Source organism: Drosophila suzukii (genome assembly GCF_043229965.1).
Source record: "Drosophila suzukii chromosome 2 unlocalized genomic scaffold, CBGP_Dsuzu_IsoJpt1.0 scf_2c, whole genome shotgun sequence".
NCBI classification, from domain to species: domain Eukaryota; kingdom Metazoa; phylum Arthropoda; class Insecta; order Diptera; family Drosophilidae; genus Drosophila; species Drosophila suzukii.
This window is the reverse complement of record NW_027255896.1, coordinates 23,015,896-23,039,931: the sequence shown is the minus strand read 5'-3', so window position 1 is coordinate 23,039,931 and position 24,036 is coordinate 23,015,896.

Genomic DNA, 24,036 nt, shown 5'->3' with positions numbered 1-24,036 from the left:
AGCTCAAAATTACATAATCAGCAAAAATGGCCACATTTCGAAACATCGAACACCGCCCAACTCTATTTGAAGGTCCTGGAAATTTAAGTCGATGTTAAACAGCTTAATATAAGAAACTTTAGTTTTAGGAAAAACTCGTTGGCTTGGCAGAAAAAGAGCTATAAATAGCTGTATTTGGTACACCCGTAACTTGTAAACTACTAAAGCTACAGTCTTGTGCTATATATCGTACAAAGGAATTTCGAAATACTTTGTACGCCTTTCGAAACGAGTTTGCGTTAAAAAGTTTTGACGAAAACTAAGTTTGCACTCTTTTCAAACATCCGTTTACACAGTGAAAAAAGTCTTTAAGGTGTGCGCTCCACAGAATTGCAAGCGAAATTACAGCGGAATAAAAGTAAAAACACTATTGTATTAATTTTAAGTTTAAACATGACTTCTAATCATGGTATTGAGATACACTAATGTGACTGTGGACGGCACTCGACTTTGTGACGAAGTCCACTGCATCACTGCTGAGATGGTCCGATCATAACTAGTGGTACAACAATCAAAAGATATTGGAAAACCTAAAAGGATTGCACACACAGACTAAAACCAATTTAGTCCGTTTGGGAAAAAGATCTGTGAAAGTGGAAAAGTAAAAATTTAGAAAATTAAAGCTGTATGAAGATGAGTTATGTTATTATTGATGTTATCAAACAAAACAAGGAAGAACGCTATAGTCAAGTAACTCGACTATCAGATACCCGTTGCTCAGAAGACAAACTTTATATTAAATTTGCCTTCATGTATTTTTTTGCCGCTCGAATTAGCTCACGATTATTATGTTAAAATCGGAACCCAGGAAACACCACGAGGAGGCCGTTGCTTTGCAACGAACTTCGAGTGGACTTGAGTTGTCTAACTTTGTACAAGTTTAAAAACTCCATAATCCCAAAAAATTTTGTTTAGCCGTACCATACGGAAGGCATAATTATTAACAGTACCAAATAAACTAAAATTATTTTACTTAACTTCAGCCTACTTATCCTTTTTTTTTGTTTTTGCTTAATTATTTCAATAATTTGCTACATTACTACCTATTTTGTTATTAAAAAATAAATTTAAATGTCATAAATTTTTTTTTGGGTTTTTGCTTTTTATATAATAAGAAAAGTAAAAAACACAAACAGTTAAATAGTTAAGTAAGTAAGTAAGCTAACTACTTAATGGCCACATTTGTGGTATATCCAGAGCGACATTGTGCAGAAAAGCATTGGGGGTGAAGATTGTTTTTTTTTTTTCTAATTCTCCATATTGCCAGTACCGTTATCGTTAGAAGCACCAAAATACCGTATATTACGGAAAAATGTCTTTCCTGTTCTTTTCCTATGTATACTAATTTTTTGAGGTTTCTCATATCTTCGAGATGTAAAACTTCTAGGTTTAACTCCTGTTTGGTGTTATTTATAAGTATCTGCTTACTTATTGCAGTGCTAATTACTACATGGTCCTCTTTATGTTCCATAACTTGGCCATCATACTTTATGCCATTTATTTCGATCAAACAGTTTGCATATTTGATTGCTATCGCCCCCGATACTGTCATATCTTCTCCACACGTGTGGTTTACAGGTAAGTCCAAGGCATTGAAAATGAATATGTGTCCATCCTCAGGTGCCAAAACCATTTCTCTCCCCTCTAGATTTACTGAATCGCATATTGGTGGTTTGTTCATTAAAATCTTCCTCAAACACTCCTTTTCCTATATTTCAACACCCAACTCTTCGCTCTCGCAAATAAAAGTTTCATGAACTTTTGAACATTGGTTGTTAAAGAAGCTTATTTTATACTTATTAATTGCTACATAATTTCGTATTACTAATAAATGTGTCCCATTAATTGGAATTGGTATACCATGATATAATTGATAGACAGTTGGCTCAAAAATTGGAGCTCTTACCCTAAATATTATGTCTGTTTCATTTATTTGGGCCTGTATATTTATTAGTTCATATACTTGTTCGTTTGAGCCAATTTTGAGCCCTTGACTCTCGACAAACTGTATAATTCTATTTAATTCTGTCTCTGCTTAAATGAATTTAGGCACAATGCGAAGTTTCGCTAACAATATGCTCTCCGCAATATTGTTCAAGTGCACTGTTAACAAATCAATACTGTAACTAATCCTATTCAAATTCCTTAAGCACGTTATTTTTATAATTTTTTATAAACAAATTTATATCTTCCTGCTCCTTGTTTATATGCTTAGTAATTTTCGTAAACCTACTCAAAGTTTCCTGATCAAAGGTTCTTTGCTCGTCCGCTTCTTTTGTAAGAAACCTTGTTTCGATTCTTAATTCTTTTATTCTATTTCCTATTTTCTCCTCATCACCATATTTCCCGAAACTATTTTTATCATGCTTCCTAACCCATTAAAAATCCCTCTTTTGACCCTACTTCTTGGTCTAAGTATTTCTAGCTTCTCTTTCACCTGATATAATCTTTCCTTAACTACCTGGACTGCCTCACCTGAGAATCTAGCATTCTCTATGTCTAATAACGCGTTTTCAACCTGTGCAATATTACCTTCGTAGTCCTTAAAATTTATTATATGGTCGAACGTCTTCGCTCCGACCATTACTCTTGCCTTCCCCAGCTCCATTTTTATGATCGCATCTTCTCGTTTTAGCGTTTGCAAGTCCATTGTCTGTCCATGGACCAATATGCACCTGTAACCGTGATTGATTAGTATTTATTTTGTTTAATCCTTTTTTTAATTTTTGACTTATGTATCTTTTGTTTCCTTTTTGTAACGAATGTAACCCCATTATCCTCATCTACTGTGTGCGTCGTAAACCTAGGTGTTAGTTTATTTCTTCTATTCTCCTTTCTATGAACTACATCTCCTTTTTCCAACTCCATGGGTTCTTTTCCTCTCTCATTGAGTCTTTGGGTCCTTTCCTGTTTTTGTCTTTCTAACCTGTCCTTAACCTCCTTGTACATTTCCTCTTGATAAGCATTTAACTTCCTTAAGTACTCATGCTCCGTATCAAAATTGATCTCCCGTTCAAAAACGTGTGTTCTCCCCGAGAACAATTCGAACGGCTTCAATTTCGTACTGGAGTCTAATGAGTTATTATATGTTAGGAAAACTTCATCTAAAACTTCCTCATGCTCATTTTCTAGTTTTAAGTCCTTCCTTGTTTTCATAATTATTCTATAAATTTCTGACAGCGTTGAATGAAGCCTTTCAACCGGGGAATTGGTGGACGATTGTTGAAACGACGTCACATGCAATTCAATTCCGTATTGCCTACAGAAATCCCTGAACAATGCCGAGGCATACTCTGCGCCTTGGTCACATATGATCTTTTTGGGGACACCGTACTGACTTATGAACTTCTTTATTGATTTAACAATATTTAAACTATCTCTTGCTGGTATGGTGTACCCCACAGCAAACCTTGAAAACTTGTCTATTATTGTTATAACGTAGTTTTTGTTGATTGTGTATAAATCCGTATGAACGATGTTAAGTGGCTTGCACGGAGTTTTTGTATTTTGAAATACCACCTTTTGTGGTTGCAGATCATATTTCAATGTCTGGCAAGTTTCACACGCATTAATGACCTGTGTTACTCGGTTTTTCATAAATGGAAAATAAATGTCACGTCTCATTTTCCAAAACGTTTCATCTATTCCCCTGAAGTATTGAAATTATTGTTCCTGGGTACCTCCTTAGTCCGGTAATAACTGCCTCTCTCTTTAATCGCTATCTCGTATGCTTCCAAGAGCGTCTTTGGAACTCTTCCCCTGACAGCACTACCTAAATTGCCTTTTAGACTTGTTACAAACGCCTCCAGATACGTTTCCTCATATAATCCCTTTATTGTCTGAATTGCGATGGGGTTTGTATCTGTCCTGTCTATAACATTACACAATGCCTTATGCACATCAGATAACTCCGAGTAAAATAATTCTACTGTTAGTCTTTTATTTTCCAACTGATTCAATTCCCTCAGTTCATCGGGTTCTGACCTCTTATCTGCGAAATGGGCTATCAAAATTCTTTTAATTTCATCCCAATTTAATCCACAATTTGATTTTACCAAAATATCATCGGCCTTTTCTTGGATTTTATTCCTTATTTGCCTAAGGATCATCAGTCCCATTGGTGTTTGGTCCATTCCTCTAATCATTAAAAGGATCTCTTCTGCGTTTAACATAAACTCGTTTAACCTTTCTTTTTCCCCCATATAAACGTGCATCGACCGGATCACATCGGAAATTTTTACCGTGCCTAACATCTCAAACGTTGCCTGTTGCATTCCTAAATTTTCTTGATGCGTCATTGTATTAACTTCCCTGTTTTGTACTGTTCTAGAAGTTAAGGGCTCAAAATTTAATTGTTCCACTATCGTTGGCAAACTGGTAGCCTTTTTGATAACTTTACTTCTAGTCAGAGGCCTAAGTGACTCTTTGACTTTGTGATTTTTGACCTTTACAATTTTCTTTTTTTCTACTCCTTAAATTATTATTTTTTTGTTTATGCTTATTATATATTTTATATGTATACTATTATTCTATTATGTATTTTTTTCTTAGCTTTTCTCCTGGTGTGTGTGTTGTTCCCTGATCGTTCCTTTTCTTTAGAAGTGAGGTGTGTGTCGGTGTCATTTATCTGTAAAATTCTGTTATTATCATTTGTTCAATTTGTTTTATTATTTCTTGAGAATGTATTGTGTTGGAAGTGTTGTGTATGTGTTTTTTGTTACTTTTCTTCACATACCCTTCTATACCCTTGCGCGATGCAGTGGTATCGGGTTCCCTCATATATTTGTAACATATATGTGGGAATAGGTCTGGCATCCTTGTCAACCGAACCCACCACAGATGAACAGCACTACTAATATTTGGCGTGGTGAAAAAGGAAGTCTTGTACAACGACTTAGAACGAGAGAGACGAAGACGAAAGACGTGAAATATATACGAAGCAAAAGAACGACGCGACTAATAATCTTAAAACGCTGTTAAAATCCCTATTAAATACCTAAAACTATAATCAGAGTTACTTATCACTATTCCTTTAAATAAAACTATAAACCTATTATAATAAAATTACAACTAGTGGGACTTTTCATTTAAAACAAGAAAACCAATCCCACAAATATGGGGGCTCAACCTACGTGAAAAGTGAAAAGTAAAACGACGAAAAGTGTGCCTAAGAAAAGATCTAGAACGACAAAAACTGTGGAAAACGAGGAAAAACTTAAAAAACGACGTACGAGTGTGTGAAAACGACGCTACAACCACCACTGTGATCTGCCATATACATATATAACGACGCGTATGTGTATATAAACGACGGGTAGAGAACGCGAGTGAAAACGACGAATACGAGTGTAAAGAAGAGCAACGAGTACGAGCGAACAATTCCAAGAACTGTTTCTGCAAACATGTCCAGTCTAGCTGATTTTGATTCCGTGTTACAGGCGCTAAAGTCTGAAAAAAAGAAAAATGTTGACCTGCTGCACAAGTTTGTGTACGAAAATGACGGCGATCGGCATAACCGAAAGCGACTACGGGGTTTCGACGGGTTTGACTTTTTGGAAACTGATGATCTTTTCAACCAGAAGGTGTCTTACGTTGCGCAAAATTTGTCAAACAGCGACCTTGCCATAATTTGCAACATTTTGGGCTTGCAACACGACAAAAGTGATCTCATGCTACACATTTTCCGCAATTTGCGCGCAGGAAAACTGCTGGAAGATGCAGATGAAGGGGACTCCGAAGATGATGAGATAGACGAACGAGAAGAGAATGACGAAGATAACGACGAGAAAAGTTCTAACGGTGACGACGACGAGTTTCGCTCTGTGCGAAGCAATACGGAGAAGCAGAAAAAACTAAACAAGGCACGGGCTGGCACAGTGGCGTCCAACAATAACGATTACGCCTCTGTACAAAGTTTCGCTGTGAATTCGCCGCGTTTTTCTGTTAACTTCCGCGATGTAGAAGACTCTATTCGTCCGTTCAGTGGAGATGACACCCTTGCAGTAGAGGTTTGGATTTCTGATTTCGAGGACATGGCTTCCATTATGTATTGGGATGACCTGCAAAAACTCATTTTCGCGAAACGTTCTCTAAAAGGTCTCGCTAAAGACTTTATTATGAGTGAGCGTGGTATCAAAAATTGGCAAATGTTAAAAAACGCGTTGATCAAAGAGTTCAAAGCCGAAGTAAATAGTGCTCAATTACATAAGTTGCTATCCGAAAGAAAAATCAAAAACAATGAAAGTGTTCAAGAATATCTCCTGAAAATGAAAGAAATCGCTTCTCGTGGCAGTGTAGACAACTGTGCACTTATGCAATATGTGATTGATGGCATCAATGATTTAAGTGTTAACAAATCGATTTTGTACAATGCCAAAGACTTGAAGGAGTTCAAGGAAAAATTGAAGTGCTACGAAAAAATACGCGAAAAATCCGGAAAGCCTAAAAATTACGATGACAAGTCAAAATACCCGATAGGTAAAGAAAGTGCGTGTCATAAGGAAGTGTCAATGCAAAGAAAGGTTCATTGCTTCAACTGTGGTGCCGGTGGCCATACATCAAATCAGTGCCCCAATCGAAACAGTGGTCGTAAGTGCTTTAACTGTAACAATTTTGGACACATATCGAAGGACTGCCCCACAGGCAAGATAGAAACGGTTGAAACTCCGAAAAATACGCGCAAAGTATGCGATGACAAACTTTCGATGTGTAAAGAGATTTATATGAAAAGCAACAAGTACACAGCCCTTATTGACACTGGCAGCAAATACAATATTGTAAGTGAAACAACGTAAGTAAGCCTGAACAAGCCAAAACTGAGTGCTGTAAACATTTTCCTTGTCGGTTTCGGGAACAACAACCGTGTAAAACCATTCGGTTCTTTTAAAGAAGAATTCGAAGTTGACGATCAAGTGTTTGAAGAAAATTTTCTTGTTGTCTCATCTGACTTTCTAGACGTGCAAGTTGTTTTAGGTGCAGAATTTTGTAACAACGCTGAAATAATAATTAATCGTGACGGAATAAAAATACAAAGCCAGGAAAAGCATGCCGAAAGTGAATTAGGTGCGCTAATGAAAATCAACGTCGAAAGTGCCGAAAATTTTAAAATAAACATTGACGAGAGTGCAACAACTGAGGCAAAACGCGAAGTTTACGATCTGATTAAGAACTATAAACCGACGAGTACAAAAACAACAAACGTTTCAATGCGTATCGTTTTAAAAGACGACACTCCCGTACATTCGCGCCCGCGTAGATTCGCGTTTTCCGAGCGGTGCATTATAGACGATCAAATCGAACAATGGCTAAAGGACGGAATCATCGAGCATTCTGAGTCCGAGTACAGCAGTCCGGTCGTACTGGTGAAGAAACGCGATAACACACCTCGACTCTGCATTGACTATAGAAGGATTAACAAGGTAATAGTACGAGATATGTTTCCCCTTCCCTTGATCGAAGACCAATTAGACCGTCTGCAAGATGCCCATGTATTCAGCACGCTGGACCTCAAAAACGGATTTTTCCACGTTAATGTCGATGAAGAAAGCCGCAAGTTCACATCCTTTGTAACTCACAATGGCCAGTACCAGTTCCTGAAAGTCCCTTTTGGCCTCACGAATTCTCCAGGCGTATTTCAAAGACACGTTAACGCCATTTTCCGAGACTTGACCCGTTCTGGTATTGCGATTCCCTACGTCGACGATATCATAGTCCCAGCTGCAGACGAAGGCGAAGCAGTAGCCAATCTCAAGACAGTCGTCAAACGTTGTGAGGAGTATGGTTTAGTTATCAACCTAAAGAAATGCTGCTTCCTAAAAAAGAAAATCGAGTTTCTAGGTCATTGTATTGAAAACCAATCGATCAGCATCTCAGACGACAAGACGAAAGCTGTGACGAAGTTTCCTCTCCCGACAAACCAGAAGCAATTACAAAGCTTTCTGGGTCTGGTTGGATATTTTCGCAAATTCATACTGAGCTTTTCAATCATTGCCAAACCTTTGACCGATCTTATGAAGCACGACGCCAAGTTTTGTTTTTCTGACAGAGAGATTGACGCTTTTAACAAGCTTAAGAGTTTGATTACCCAAAAACCTGTGCTCAAAATTTTTCATCCACAGCACGAAACAGAACTTCATACAGATGCTTCGATTGATGGTTTTGGGGCAGTATTACTCCAAAAATCTCCTAAGGATAACCAGATCCATCCAGTCTACTACATGAGTAAGAAAACTACAGACGCAGAAAGAAAGTTTTCTAGCTACGAGTTGGAGATCCTTGCAGTGGTAGAAGCTTTCCGAAAATTCCGAATATACCTGTTGGGTATGCATTTCAAGCTGATCAGCGATTGCAATGCTTTCACGAAGACGATTGAGAAAAGAGAAGTGTGCACTAGAGTCGCTCGTTGGATCCTCGAACTTCAGGAGTTTGACTTTGATGTCGAACACAGATCAGGCACTCGCATACGCCATGCTGATGCTCTAAGCCGTTACCCTGTAATGATGATCTCCGACGATAGTTTGCACAGCAAATTGAAGTGTGTTCAATCGCAGGACGAGGAGTTAAAAGCCATAATAGACATCCTTGCTGAAAAATCTATCCACAACAATTTCTTTTTACGATCTGGCTTGCTGTACAAATTGGTGAACGACGACGAACTTATTGTTGTACCACCGATCCTTCAACGTGAAATCATTCGACTGGCTCATGAAAAAGGACATTTTTCTGTAAAGAAAACCAAAGAGATCATCGGAAAGAAATATTACATTCCTAAACTTGAAGACAAGATCCAAAGACAGATTAAATGCTGCATTCCGTGTATAGTATCCAACCGCAAACTTGGGAAAAAAGAAGGAGAGTTGCACCCATTGCCCAAGGAAGCGGAGCCGCTTCAAACATTCCACATCGATTTTTTGGGACCTCTCGAATCAACTCACAAGGCGTACAAGCACATTCTTGCTGTCATTGACGGATTCACCAAATTTTGTTGGCTATATCCTACGAAATCAACATCCTCCAAGGACGTCATCAGTAGACTAGAGGTTCAGAGCGCAATATTTGGAAATCCTGTTCAAATAATATCCGATCGAGGCACAGCGTTCACTTCAGACGAGTTCAAGAAGTATTGTGAGGACGAGGGCATTGAACTTCACGCAGTAACCACTGGAGTTCCGAGAGCAAACGGTCAAGTCGAACGCCTCAACGCCACAATTGTATCCGTACTGTCCAAACTCTCATTAGATGATCCCAGCAAGTGGTATAAGTTCGTAAACCAGGTGCAGCAGACAATTAATTCGACGTACTGCAGAAGTACACAGACAACTCCATTCGAACTTCTTGTAGGCATCAAGATGCGTACTAAAACAGACGTCCTGTTGAAGGAAATGATTGAGCAAGAGTTGGTACAAATGTTTCAGGACAACCGAGACGAGATCCGCAAAGCCGCAAAGCAACAGATCCTGGTTATGCAGAATGAAAACAAGCACTCATACAACCTCAGACGTAGACCAGCAGCAACATACAAAGTTGGCGATATTGTCGCTATCAAACGCACGCAACTTGGTGGTGGACTTAAGCTAAAGCCTAAGTACTTGGGTCCCTACCGCGTTACAAAAGTAAAGCCGAAGGACACTTACGATGTCGTAAAGGAATCACTAACTACGGACGGACCAAGATACACTACCTCTTGCGCTGAGTATATGAAGCCATGGATAAATATATCCTCCGAGGACGACGACGATACATTCGGGACGAATGTTTAGAAGGATGGCCGAGTTGTGGGAATAGGTCTGGCATCCTTGTCAACCGAACCCACCACAGATGAACAGCACTACTAATATTTGGCGTGGTGAAAAAGGAAGTCTTGTACAACGACTTAGAACGAGAGAGACGAAGACGAAAGACGTGAAATATATACGAAGCAAAAGAACGACGCGACTAATAATCTTAAAACGCTGTTAAAATCCCTATTAAATACCTAAAACTATAATCAGAGTTACTTATCACTATTCCTTTAAATAAAACTATAAACCTATTATAATAAAATTACAACTAGTGGGACTTTTCATTTAAAACAAGAAAACCAATCCCACATATATATATATTATTTTTGTGTTTTCTTTTTTTTTTCTATTACCCGTCTTTTTTCTGCTTAACCGTCACCCTTGCGCGATGCAGCGGTTTCCGATATGGCAACAATTTCTTCTTGTATATGCTATGGTTTGTTCCCTCTTTTATTTAACTTTGCGGTTCACCAAATACCCTTGCGCGATGCAGTGGTCTTTGGAGTTTCCTTGTCTGTTTACTATTTTCTGTGATGTTGTCCATAGGTTACCCTTGCGCGATGCAGTGATACTAATGGCAGGAACTAATAAAATTTTTGTTTCTGCACTTGCACCGCGCTGAAGCTAACTGGAATTCCTGCGCGATGCATTTATTCCAGCCACGAGCGGACAGTCACTTGCAACAGGTATCTTCTTTTTATTTTATTTTTGTTTTTTTTTTCATTTATTGACACAGGCAGAGTATTTAACCAGCGACCTGGGTTTCTTTCCCCAAGCTGCATGTTTGACGTTCGTTTCCAACATCGAACCTTCGAACGTCATACTCACAACTCACTCCGTCGAACTATATGGTTCGATGACGTTGCGAGTCGCCAGGTTGCGTTTCACAGTTAACACATTATTTCAATTAATTTATTCTTGCCAATGTTCTTTGTTTTTGTTCATTTTATGCCTTTATAAATTTTATCGTTATTATATATGTGCCCCCCTTTTTTTTCTATTTACACCGCACACCTCACTTCCATCACATCATTATTTTAAACTTACTGTTGCATATAACTTATAAAAATAATTGTTTTTATCATTTCGGTCCTTCTCAGTTCTCCGGGTATGATATGTCCTTTTTCCTACTTCCGGCTGATAGGTCCGGCTGCGCCAGTTATAGTACCTAATAAATACTGCTCCTGATGGTGATAAGATTTTAAATAAACACTTGATGTCTTCTGTTCGGTTGTTCCAAATGGAATAATCTTTATTGTGGCTTGAGATTCAAACCAAACTTCCGCCAAAGAATTTTACGTGTTTAGAATTATGTATGTGTGGGTGTGTAAATGCTAACAAAGTATTTTCTAGAGCTCTGCTGAGTGGGTGTCGTTTAGCAACATCCTGCCTTGTGCTGATGTTGCATTTCTTATGTCGATCCTATGTGGGACAACGAACGGCTAGCTGCCGGTCACTGTCCAATTGAAAAAGGGTAGCACGGGGAGGTTTAGGCGGTGGCGTAGTTGATGGTACCGGTATGCTAACTCGCGCAGTGGCCCCATTATCGAAAATATTTGAAAACGCCCAATCAATATGTGAATTGCATCTGACTGGCAATGCTTTATTTGAATATTTGGAAGCATCAACGAAGCACAAAAGTGAATACTTAAGCATTAGCTGATGGGAACACACATCGCTAATGTGGCAGTGCAAGCTTTCCGTGTTATTAAAAAAGACATGAAGGTTCGGACTATTGGGTAAGCAATCTAAATGGGTATTCAGTAACTTAGCGGAACGCAATTCTCGGAGCTCTTCTTCTGAAGCTGAGTCCTGAGCGGATCTTGGAGGGACGAAAGGTCCAATGATATAAAGACCTGCTGCACTTGTGGCTCTGCTACAGGCTACATACAGTGCAGCTCTCTGCATCCCTGGACTAGTGGGAACCACCACTTTGCTGTACGTAGCTCCTTGACTCTTGTGAATAGTAATGGCTTCTGCTTGTTCCACTGGAAACTGCTTTCGGTCAATAATAGTGGACTGGCTAGAATAAATCTGAAAGCTCTTGATAATTTAAATAACTGGGGTCCATGAAGGCTCTTGACGGTAACTGCACTTCTATGCTTTCATCTAAAAATTGTATCCAAAGAATATTCGGAGTGTTGGACGTACTGAAGCCTATCTCCCTAAGAACACCTGTGGCTCCATTAACGAGACCATTTGATGTATCTACATTGACCGTCATCATATATTTAGCAGTGGTTTTTAAAATCAGTGAAATACACAAACCTTGTGTTTTCTATGTTTTTAATGCCCTAGCTTGTTCCACACATCTGTTTCTCTGCTCTGAGCTAAGTTCTGCAGACTTAACTGAGTCTATAGCTTCCGAGTTAAAGTTATCAATGGGAATCGAGTTGAGTCTCTCCCTATTGTACCGATCTGTGTCCTGATTGCTTGTGAAATGGTGAATTGCGTCATTTCTTTCTTCGGAAATACCGGTTATAAGTAAGCTTATATTATCAGACGTCATTTGGCCGGACGTCATCAGGCTGGTCATCACGCCGTCGCATTATCTATGTGAATCCCAAAAACTTAAAATCCAACGAGCACATACTGGCCTCAATTGTCTAATATCGCCGAACACGATGACCGAAGGGAGCATCGACGTTGGAAAAAATTTGCTTAAGGCGAGAGTCCAAATGGGAAAACATCGTTGCGCCGACCATAGAAATTTCGTCTATTATAAGTACTTTAAGAGCGATAAAACTAGAACGCAGGGTGTTTAACATATCATATTCTTAAATGCAGACCCAACCTGATACACAGGGAGTGAGAACATGGAATGAAGAGTGGAGCCTCCGATTCCAAAATCAGCTTTGCCTGTGGGAGCACACAATAATATTTTAACAGAAGTTGGGTCGCATCCTGCTCTACCATAATACTCCTTGGGATGGAACTGAAATAGCGTGGAAATAAGTCTACTCTTGCCGACACCTGCTCCGCCTTCTACGAACTCATAAAAACTAGCATTTCTTTCATGCGTTAAAAAGGTTTTTTGCTAAAAATTGAGGGGTCTAACTAAGGTTGCTAAGTTTTGAGGGGAAATAATTGGCGGGAACTTTATTATCCGCATATTGCTATCTGGATCAATTCCTTAAACACGATTGTTTAAGTTTAAAACATTTACTTGAGAAGATATTTCCGGAAAAGCTAGAGCCCTAAACTCCTCATTAACTGCGTTCTCCTCATCTATATTTTCCTCAATATTGTCCTCTTCTTCCATGGCCCTTCTAAGCGCGTCTTCCTAACTTCGGGCCCTTGGTTAAACTCCTCACAATTTTTCTGTATTAAGTCTGCCTGCTCTGAAATAATTCTGTGAACGCATTTATTGCTAGTTTCTGACAACGCCAATCCCAGACAACAATATACGGCCTCCTGAGCAGAGATCTCAGTGCCCGAAATAAATTTGTGACTAAGATACTGTAGATTTTGACTAATGCTTTAATTGCCTCTTCGAATGTCATTAGCTGCTTCTCGCATTATCTTCGAAATACCCCTTTAAGATTTGTTAATATTTATTGTTAATTCTTTGCTAAAGCAAGAAAAAGGGTCCAAAATTAACTGGATATCCATATTTGACCTTTGCATAGAAAGAATGTGTTTATTTTAAGCATTAACTTGAATTTCTGCAAATGTTCTCTTCAGAAAAATCAGTGGTTTTTTCAAACTAGACCTAATAGCATATATGTAGTCCTCGTAACTGAAGCTCACCAGATCATGAGAAAGAAAATTTTCAAATATGCTAAGATGGCTAATGAATTCATCTGATTGATCGCGAAGCAAAAAGCTACGAATTTTTTTAAAGTTTTCGGGGTGAAAAGAAAAGTTTTTAGTTACTTCAGGCGGTGGCTTCAATATTTCCGTTTGGGGTCTTGTAGGATAAGGAATACCTTTTTAAGACACGAATGCCCGTGATAATGCTTTTGGTATTCAACATACGGAGCCAAATCTATGTTTGTAACATCCACAGTTACAAACTGATCAGTCAAGGCTTTTACACTACACATAGATTCTTCATTGTTGAAATCCACTTCCGGGGCGTCATTCATCCAAAACATACCGTGAATATGAGGTAAGCCTCTCTGTTGAAACTCAACTCGCCAATAAAAGGTAGTAACAAAATTACTTCCAAAGATACCCTTAGGTTTTTTTATTAATTTAAAACTTTCCTGTATCTATAATAAAAATATCTAGCATACGTCACTGGGTTTATCTTTATCAGGCGCGCCTTTTCGTTAAATTTTATATTCAAAGCTTCTTCTTCATTTATTTCAACCCTATCGACATTGCGCTTGAGCAGTACTATCAGCTCTGGCCACCTAATTTCAGCGGCCGACAGAGTTGTAAAGAAAGTCTATATACGTTCCTAAGTTCGGACCTAACTACAGTTGTATTACTCTCTGAAGATGGTCTTTTGACGCCAGCATATATGATTGGGAACGATAGTTCTTCAGAGTCAGCATCGAGAATCACGTCGAGAGGTCTTTGGCCCTCACCTGGAGCCATTGTAATTCTCGGAACTCCTACATTGTGTGTCTGGTTATTCTCAAGCATCGTTTCTTCTCCTCCAGGATTTAGCTCTTCGGCATTCGTGTTTTCATCGGAATAAGAAGGGAACAGTTTCAGATGTAAAATCAGAAATCCACTGCTCGTTTACTGACACATTATGCTTTCTGTAAAGCTCGGTATTTACTAAGTATCTAATAGCGTCAATTTTAGAAGGCCTAATGGTCTCTGCCATGAAATCATGTCCGTATTCTATTCTTCGCTTGAGGTGGAGCTGTAAAACCTCAGCTTCATTTAAAGCTCTTGGAAGGAACGTCACAATATTGCTTACTGGAATTGGAACATTTACAACAGCTCCTTTTATAGCACTCTGACGCTCATGACCTATCGACTTAATAATCATAAATGGAAGGCGAGGTGAAATCAGTTGTTCCTTCAGTTGTTCCTTAAGCAATGAGGAATTTCTGGGAAATCTTGACCGTTGGAAATGGGCTTTCTGCCGGTTTTTATATTGCTGTGACAAGTTGCAAAGAACTTTAAAGATTCACCAGTGAAAGCAAGCAGGCTTGCGTTTTCTTCCCTGAACTCGCAATGGTCTTCTAAATAGGCTCTAGAAAGCTTATTTATTTGCTTTGGGAACCACAATCTATTAAAACAAAGGCAAATCTTATCGGGACCAAGCTTTACTTTTCTATTAAAAGTGGCTATAAGAACTTCTAATTCTGTAGGTCTTCTACTGTGCCTATGCTCCAGAGATATAATAAGGCGTATCTCCTGACTTCGGATCGAGTTCCTTCTACTTCCCTGTTTCCACTAAGGCTTCTACACTGACTAACTCTTTGACTTATATTTTGAATTGCATCGATGGTTGCTTGTCGAGCAGCACTTGCACTTCGTTGAGCCAGTTTATTCCTCGACTGCTCGACGACCCTGCGATCCCTTAAACTTCTAGCTGTAGCTCTCCTAGCCTGCGCTCTTTCCAACAGGCGATCCTGTGTTGACTTATCCTGGGCTCGTTGCAGGGTATTTGCTTCTTGGTCACCCGCACGATACGGCTGGTTGCTCAGCCGCACGAAAAGCAGGATCTAGGCGCCTTTCTGAGCGGTCAGCAGTATTTAGAAAATGCTCTGTAGCTCTCACTTGGCTATTTCGCCGTCGACGCCGAGTATCGGCTTCTTGCTCAGCCGCACGGAAAGCGGATCTAAGCGCCTTTCCAAGTCGTCAACAGTATTTTGAGCCTGCTCTGTAGGTTGGAATTGGTTACTTCGCCGCCTAGTTGAACGACGCCGAGTATCGGCTTCTTGCTCATCCGCATGGAAATCAGGATCTAAGCGCCTTCCCGAGCGGTCAGCTGAATTTTGAACCTGCTTTGTAGCTCGGACTTGGCTATTTCGCCGCCTAATTGATCGACGCCGAGTACCGGGTACTTGGTCATCCGCACGGAAATCAGGATCTAAGCGCCTTTCCGAGTGGTCCGCAGTATTTTGAACCTGCTCTGTAGCTTGGACATGGCTATTTCGCCGCCTAATTGAACGACGCTAAGTATCGGCTACTTGTTCACCCGCACGAAAGACAGGATCCAAGCGGCTTTTCGAGTGTTCTGCAGTATTTAGAACCTACGCTATTGCTCGGACTTGGCTATTTTGTCGCCTTGTAGAACGACGCCAAGTATCGGCTGCTTGCTCAACTGCACGAGCTGGCGGATTAAAGCGCCTTGACCTGTGAGACGCAGTATTTAGGCACTGCTCTGCATCCCTGACTAATAAATTTTCACTTCGCCTACGCTGAGCTTCGGAATTTTCTACCCTCCCCATCTCGGCATACTCAATGTTTTCCCTATTGCCCTATTTCTTTATAATTTATTCCTAGCCCGTTGAAATGCAGTAGGTCTATTTAGTCGAGGCATTTTTATAAAAATATTAAAATATCCGTAATGGAAAATATAGCTTTAATACATAATTAACAAATACAATTATATAAAAAGGGGATTGATAAATTAAAAAGCTAATTTAATAGAACTATAAGTCTAAATCTTAAAAAGACGATACTTATACCCTGTTACGATTTTATTATTTATATTCGTGTATCGAAAATATGAAATAATATTAATCAAAGAAAAAGTCTTTAAAAAGACCTAGTCTTAAAATATTATTATAATGTGTTCTTTAAGGTCGATACCTAACAAATATTATTGAAGTATTAAGAACCTTAATTAAGAAAATAAATAAATACCTCAATTAATGAATACAATTATAAGTGTTAGTCTTTAAAAAGACTAAAACTTAGAGGTCTATTAGATAATACATACGAAAATTTATAAAAATATAAAAAAACCTTTCAAAATTGATTACGTTAGATTACGTGAGATTACGTTAAATTGCTTGAAAAGGTTAATTTACGTTAAGATTATCGCTTTTAAATGGGAAGACACTTGGAAAATTCGTAAAAATCGCATTCGGCACACGGGCAATAGTTTCGCATACGATGGTTAGTCGTATACTAAAGACATAACAGAAGATTACCAGCGCTGTAAAGTTTTTGCCCGCCAATTTTACGTGAACGGATTTTCGGTCCTTTTTCCAATTTCCAATTCCAATTTCCAATTTCCCTTCTCTTTTGGCGTATAAAAATGCACTAAGATGAGAGAAAATGCAAGGAGCAAAATTTACAATGTACATGTAAACAATCTTTAAGCTTATTGTGCTTATAATGTATATAGCTTAAAAGAGTTATACTGGCCCCGCAATTCAGTTTGCAACTATCTTTTTCAGGCTCTTAAATCTTATATTAGCCTAATTGGAATTGGGTAGACCAATAAATTGGTGTAAGGGTAGAGAACAGGGGAGTCTAAAACGACGAGAAAAACATAAAATAGACTGTAATCATTAATATTTATGTACGTTTGCTTAACATAAAAAATGTTAGAGCCTATAATGTATTTTTCAATTTAAATGTTTGCGTTAGTTGTTCAATATAATGTGTGATTGATTAGATTTGATTGAAAAAGTTCTGATCGCTGCGTAATTAAGTTTACAACCATTTACATACAAACATGCAGAAATAAAATGATGTATACATACCCTTAGGTTCCAAAAAATAGTTTCACTTGTGAATCACCTTGTGAATACCGTAGGACATGTCTTCTTCCTCATCTTCTATCCCTGTATTAAAAACTAAAATCTTAACTCATATGTTTCAGTCTTAGTTGCTCTTTGTTTTGTCCCGTCTTTATTTGTTCTATGTACCTTCCTCGCGAACCGTATTTTCCCGAAATGTAAAATGGGCCCCGCGCGTACAAGCACGTGCTTAGTGTTGTTCGCCCATTTTTTTGTACTGCCCGTAGTGGGTCAACGTTCAACAATACAATAAACAAGTATAAATTTTTTTAAATATGGAACTTTTTGTTGCCTTGGTGACATTTAACCGGATTTTTAGAATTTTCCTCAAAAGTTTTCTTTTGTTAAGTAACGCGGTTTTTAAATGATTTGTGTTTATAGCTGTTTGTATTTGGTTCAATCGCATTTAAAGCTTTCCTGCTTGTGTCATTGGTGTCATTTTTATACGCGTTACACGTTGAGTAAAAGGGTATACCAGATTAGTCGGAAAGTATTGAGCAGTATTAACTATTTTGTTTTTATTGGACTCCCCTGTTCTCTATCAATTTTATTTACCTAATTCCGATTTGCTTAGAGTAATATTTAGATTTCTGAAAAACAATGGTACGGTCGCGGGGGAAGGCTTCTTGCTCTTTGAATTTTCTCTTACCGCAGTGCATTCACAAGGGCCAAAGGAGACGGAAGATTGGAGTACATGGACCTAAAATCCGAGCACGTAAAATTGGCGCGAACAACTTTTCAGCTCTGTAAATCGTTCTGATATGTCTTACTAGATATGCATATGCATTGTGTTAACCAATACCTATAGACTGTCCCATAAAATCTTTGCCAAGTCCACTTCAACGCCTACAAACATAAATGCAAACTGAATTGCGCGGCGAGTATATCTTTTTTAAGCTATATACATTATATACACAATACGCTTAAAGATTGCTTACATGTACATTGTAAATTGATATAAATGTTATTAGTATGTTATGTTTTGCTTTCTTTTTGTTGGCGTAAGCCGAAACAAAAGCGTGACAAAAAAATGAGAATGTAAAGGGCTGCCAACGCTAAGAGAGAGCGGAGTGCGCGTCTAACTTATCCTGTTGAATATTTAACTATTAAAACTATTTGTCCTTTTCCCATCTGTCCTCTGGCCAATTTACTTATTGCTATTGTTTGCGCCTAACCGAAGTAGAGACTTCTGGGTCACACCGCGGGACAAGGGGGTAATGAGCACTTGTCGCTGGCACGGGGACGCTTTGACGGCAGGACGATCGCGTCGCGGCAATGGTAACAATGGTTACTGCGATGCCGGACCACAGGCGATGCTGGAACTCGATCCGAAGTCAGGAGATACGCCTTATTATATCTCTGGAGCATAGGCACAGTAGAAGACCTACTGAATTGGAAGTTCTTATAGCCACTTTTAATAGAAAAGTAAAGCTTGGTCCCGATAAGATTTGCCTTTGTTTTAATAGATTGTGGTTCCCAAAGCAAATAAATAAGCTTTCTAGAGCATATTTAGAAGACCATTGCGAGTTCAGGGAAGAAAACGCAAGCCTGCTTGCTTTCACTGGTGAATCTTTTAAGTTCTTTGCAACTTGTCACAGCAATATAAAAGCCGGCAGAAAGCCCATTTCCAACGGTCATTTCCCAGAAATTCCTCATTGCTTAAGGGGGCTTACTCCCTTGGAGGAACAACTGATTTCACCTCGCCTTTCATTTATGATTATTAAGTCGATAGGTCATGAGCGTCAGAGTGCTATAAAAGGAGCTGTTGTAAATGTTCCAATTCCAGTAAGCAATATTGTGACGTTCCTCCCACGAGCTTTAAATGAAGCTGAGGTTTTACAGCTCCACCTCAAGCGAAGAATAGAATACGGACATGATTTCATGGCAGAGACCATTAGGCCGCCATTATTGACGCTATTAGATACTTATTAAATACCGAGCTTTACAGAAAGCATAATGTGTCAGTAAACGAGCAGTGGATTTCTGATTTTACATCTGAAACTGTTCCCTTCTTATTCCGATGAGAGCACGGAAGCCGAAGAGCTAAATCCTGGAGAACAAAAAACGATGCTTGAGAATAAGCAGACACACAATGTAGGAATTCCGAGAATTACAATGGCTCCAGGTGAGGGCCAAAGACCTCTCGACGTGATTCTCGATGCCGACTCTGAAGAACTAGCGTTCCCAAGCATATGTGCTGGCGTCAAGAGACCATCTTCAGAGAGTTATACAACCGTACTTAGGTCCGAACTTAGGAACGTAGATAGAAGAGGTTGTAAAATTGACAAATTATTCGTCAATTATAAGATGTTGAGATTGATTAAAAATCGAAACAATATTTCAAATTTCTTACGTCAGCGCAGCGCCTCCAGCGCTAAAACAGCTGCTTACTTACTTGAAGATGATTATAAAATCATCAACTTAATTAGCCATGCAGATGGATATCGAATTCTGAAGGATATTCGCACGTCTCCTGCTCACTGGGAAGATGAGAAGAAGAAAGTAATGGGTATGATTCGCCAGTTTAGTTTGCCAACTTTCTTTATAACTTTGTCGACCTCTGAAACTAGGTTTTTTTTTATATTCCTTTTTTACTTTATTGGCTTTCATCTACTAAATGGGCGTAAACTGTAGAAGTTGTGCGGTACGGCCGCAAAGCAATGCTTCGCACAACCGCGGCAGCTTACGTGTCCAGACCTCTCCTCTCTCTTTCAGCTATCCTGAGTTTTCGCGGCGAATTTGGCCGTCGCGTCCAACTTCATTTGGCCTCTTTGAATGGTTCGCACTAGCGTGCTGGGGCTAATGCTGACACCGGTCACTGTTTCCAGGGCGGTCCTGTCCTCTACGAGCCGCACGCACTCGCCGCAGGATGGGCATCCGTCCCTCGTATCGTGCTCGTACTTCTTCAGGTACGACCGGAAGCATCCGTGACCACTCAGGATCTGGGTCAGGTAGGTAGGACCTTCCACCTTGCTTACCGCAGTGTTTTAGCCACGATCGTAATGGCGACGTCGTCCGCGAAGCCAGTCACGTGAACGTTGGCAGGCATGGGAAGCCTCAGCACTCCATCGTACATTGTGTTCCACAACAGGGGGCCCAGGTCCTTGTGGGACCTCAGCAGTAACGTTGCACTCTTTTCGGCCGTCGCTCGTATCGAACAGCAGCACTCTTTCGCCAAGGTAGCTATCGACTATCTTGATGTGGTACTCCGGGATCCGTTGCCGTCTTAGTGCCTGCATGATCCTTGTCAAGTTCGCCGTGTTGAATGCATTCTTAATGCCGAGCGTGACTAGAAGACAGTATGTCTTTGTGCCGCCCTTCCAACGCTTCCCGCGTATGTCTTTCGCAACCGGTGACCGTTCGGGTGGGGGATAGGCCACCAGCCGCATCTACGGCCAGGTTTAGCCGTTTAAGGATAGGCTTCTCGAACACTTTGCCAACTGTGTCAAGCAGACAAATTGGCCTGTAGGAGCGTCTCCTGGCGGTAGCCCTTGACTGCTCTGTTCAGGGTTCCTGGTCCCGGGCGTATGCCCACTGTGTATAGGATTGCCTCGTGGTCGCTGGCCGTGCAGAAGTAGCCGATTCTCCAGTGAGAACATCGGACTTGCGCGGAGCTCGCAAATGTGAGGTCTATGACAGACCCAGCTCCGGCCCGATTGAAAGTCTCCTGCGTCCCTTTATTTAGCAGCGCAACGTCTAGCGTTGCAAAGGCATTGAGTTGGGTTCGCCCCCTTATGTTGCTGGTGGGGCAACACCATTCTTCGGCTCACGCGTTGAAGTCGCCTGTGATGATAGTAGGGTAAGGGCCCCTTGCATCGAAGACGATCGTGTCCAATGCACGGCTAAAGTCCGTCGTGGAGAGGCTAGGTGCTAGATAGCAGCTGTAGACCCACATTTCGCTATTCGAACTCGGACGAAACCCAAACCCTTATGCACGTCCAGAAAAGATTTGCCGTTTCTTTTGCACAGCCATATCGCGGCCTTGCCCGATGTGTCCGTTACCCAGTTGCCGTCGTCTTTGACTATGTAAGGTTCGGTGATAACAGCAAGATCCACCTCACTGGATACAGGAGTAGGTCCTGCGCAGCCCAGCAGTGATTCAGGTTTATCTGGATCACTTCCATTGCCGGGGTTTGGCTAGGGCTCTTTTTGCGGCGTGAGGACACCGCCTGCTTCCTGCTTGGTGGTTCCTCGACTTCGGTCCTCCTTCGGTGCATAAGAGGCATACGATCTCATTAGGACATTGAGCGATTTTGTGCCCCGTCATGCACTTAATGCAGCACCCGCTTCTGTCCACTTTGTTATGGCACTTTATAGCAATGTGCCCAATCTTCAGGCACTTGTAGCACCTGGGCTGCGAGTCCCTCTCCTTCACTTTGCAGATGGACCATCCTAGCTTGATTTTGCTCTTACCGAGAACCGCTTCTGCATTTTTCCTGGGCAGTCCAACCACTGCCGTCTGAGTGTCTCTGTGTGATGGACGTAGACTCCTCAGTTTAACCGATTCAGCTTCCACGGCGAATTGGTCCACCATAGCTTTGGTCACATCTTCGGCCACAACTAGCGGGTCAAGGTCGCTAGTCACCACCTTTTTTGTCCTCGCTTTTTCGGATAGCGCTCGCACCGCAGTCGCTTCTCCTAGATTCGCCTCTTATTGCCTCCGTGTTGGTGTCCTCGCTTCTGTTGAGCTCCAGAAGAAGGTTCCCGTTCGCTGTACGCCTGACCTTGTTTACTCGGGTGCTGAGGTTTTGCAGCTTGCCGTCGTCCCTACGGGAGACTATAGCTAGGACTTCGCTGTAGGTCAGGCCATTCGCTTACACTATAAGGGCGTCCGGCCGGTGAGGCTTTCGCGCCCGCTTTTTTGGAGCAGCCTTTCTCCAGGCGGTGGTCACGGCTTTTCCAGCGCTGCCTCTCGCAGCTGTTTTTTCTCGGGCGCCTCGGTTTTTGGCATGCTCCTCTTGTGGATTTCTCCTCTTTTAATGCTGGGAACCCAAGGGCGCTCTTCGCGCAGACGATTGCGCTGGTGGAGTCGGGGGCTCTCCCCCGCCTAGGAACGTGTCAGGTTGACTTAGTCTTCGCCACGAATCTGTTTACGCCGCGCTGGTGACCGTGGGGCCTCGTGTCGCGTTTCGCCAGAACTCCGTTTGAGCGGCGTTGTCCTTTTGGAGACGAACCGGAGTCTGTTGCTCCTTGCTCCTGCTGTTTCGGAGTGGGCCTTTGCATTTCTTGCACTCCGTGGGCTTTTTTTGCAGGTGGAAGGATATCAACTTGGCTGAAGGAGATCAATGCACCTTCTTGGAGGAACTTCATCCTCGAGAACAACGTTTTCATGGTCATATTGATGTGACGCACCTGCATTACACTCGTGAGATGGAGGACTTCGTCGGTCCAGTGAGCTCCTGGTCCGCTTTCGCCCTCTTTGCAGAGGTAGTTCTCTGCCCACCGGTTGGGCTGCCTGGATCCCTTTGGCGCTTGGCCGCGTCCTGCATCTTATCATCTTCCCGCGGGGACGGCTGGCCCGTGGGCTTTTCCAGGACTGGTGACCTAAGAAGCTTCGAGCTGCTCTTGAACGCTCCGGCTGCTTCCGTGCCTTTGTTGTCGTTCCTCCTGCCTAAACTTGGTGCATTCACTGTCGAGACGGCCAAGTTCGCCACCGTAATGGGACTTAGGGCCTCCAGAATCCGTGCCCTGGCCTTGGGAGCTCCCACGGGTGGATTGCCACTTGTGTGGTTGCCACCCGGAGTAGTTTCGATTTCAACAATGAAGAATCTATGTCTAGTGTAATATCCTTCGTTGATCAGTTTGAAACTGTGGCTGTTACAAACACAGATTTGGCTCCGTGTGTCTTAAAAAGGTGCGCCGACAATCTTTTTTTAGATTCGGTGTTCCAATCCAATGCAACAAAAGGAAATATTGAAGCCACTTCCTGAAGAAACTCAAAACTTTTCTCTTCGCCACAAAAACTATAAAAAAATGCGTAGCTTTTTTCTTCGCGATCAATCAGATGAATTCATTAGCCATCTAAGCATGTTTGAAAATTTTCTTTCTCATGATCTGGTGAGCCTCAGTTACGAGGACAACATATATGCTATTAGGTCTAGTTCGAAAAAACCACAGATTTTTCTGAAGAGAACATTTGCAGAAATTCAAGTTAATGCTTAAAATAAACACATTCTTTCTATGCAAAGGTCAAATATGGATATGGATAGCTACATAATTAATTATATTAACAAATCCCAAAGGGGTATTTCGAAGATAATGCGAGAAGCAGCTAATGACATTCGAAGAGGCTGTTGTGTGAAACTCCTTGTGTTGGAAATGTTAATAATCTTTATCCATTTTTATTGATAACGCATCTCTTTGGTAGTTTTGTTATACTCTTTATTTATTTGGTTTGCTTGGCAGGAGCAGCGTTAATGCCGCTTCCAACGTCAAGTTGTTTCTGATTTTACAATTTGCCTTAGGATCTAAGTAAGCCTAATTCTCGTAGCTGCGCTGCTTACAGTTGGGCGGCAGAGAGATGGCTATGTATACCTAATGTATATAAAGTGTATTTA